Below are 1059 nucleotides of genomic sequence, written 5' to 3'. Positions count from 1 at the left end.
AAAGGGCTATATAAGACGTGCAGGCTTAAGGCCTGCAAGTAACTACGTAGGCTACAATTTAATCTAGGTACAAATTGAGTAGGTACAATGTAGGGGGTTATCTAAATGAAGGTGAGGCTCGTAGCCTAGTAGTTTTTTAGTGAGTAACTCTCTCAGATCTTTCACTTTAAATGAGTCTTCCTCTCAAGTTTTAACGAGTAACTCTCTCAGTCGAAAAGGTAGTTTAATGAGTAACTCTCTCATGTGGGTGGACCATAAATATGGTTGTGAGGGGAGAAGGATTCGAACCTTCGATCTTTGCTGACGTGAGACAGCAGAAAATTTTCCAGGCGCTCCACCACTGCGCCATCCCCCCGGTTGGTTCTCCTAGATAGCGTGCTTTCCTAGCGGTTTCTAGAAAACTCGAAGTTGTTGTGTGTGCTTCTGCGCAATAATCGCAGCGCCTTTAGCTAGCTTTTTAAAGGCAACTACTATACTTAATAGTGAACTGTCTATGTGCCTTTAAATCCTCTGCTTCACTAGCGTTGCTTGCGACCCTAGTTCTAGGGTATTGCATAGGGTTTGTGATAGCTAGGGTAGATCCTCTATAGTAGCTGGTGTTGGCGTACGCAGCTTAACATCAAGCTTTAATATCACCACCTCTAGGTTATGTGGAACTAAGCCAGCGCCTTAAAACCCTCCTAGGATATTATCCTTTGTAATCGTCTTGCCGTAGGCCTGCTAGAAGGCTAAAAGGAACTTAATTTTAGTTATATAGTTAATCCTATTGCGTATTATCTCTTTGGCTTAGCGGCTATACGCCCTCTTTAAAGGCGAGAAACAGCCTACATTAAGCGGCTATAGTAGATGAGAGGAGTGCGGAGGCATACAGAGAGCGATAATCTTTGCCCCCTTGTAGTATTGCTAGAACTTAAGCGAGTCGTGGCTCTTATAACCGTTAAGAATAAGTAGACGATAGGCTCTAATAGTACGCTCTTCTGTATGCTTATTAAAGTGCTCTAATCACTTTAGGCTAAGCTTATTTGTTGTCTAGCCATTGGCGGAGACTCTAATAAGCTA

At 42.9% G+C, this 1059-nt stretch overlaps 1 non-coding gene across 1 annotated transcript; it reads right to left on the bottom strand.

Annotated features, from left to right (window-relative positions):
• Nucleotides 1-267: 267 nt before the first annotated feature.
• Nucleotides 268-355, bottom strand: SETTUDRAFT_t30. The gene has a single exon. It is a non-coding gene; the product is annotated as a tRNA-OTHER (tRNA).
• Between the last annotated feature and the right edge of the window lie 704 nt (nt 356-1059).

The sequence above is a fragment of the Exserohilum turcica genome (genome assembly GCF_000359705.1).
Source record: "Exserohilum turcica Et28A unplaced genomic scaffold SETTUscaffold_3, whole genome shotgun sequence".
NCBI lineage: Eukaryota > Fungi > Ascomycota > Dothideomycetes > Pleosporales > Pleosporaceae > Exserohilum > Exserohilum turcicum.
This window is presented reverse-complemented; position numbering and strand designations above follow the sequence as displayed.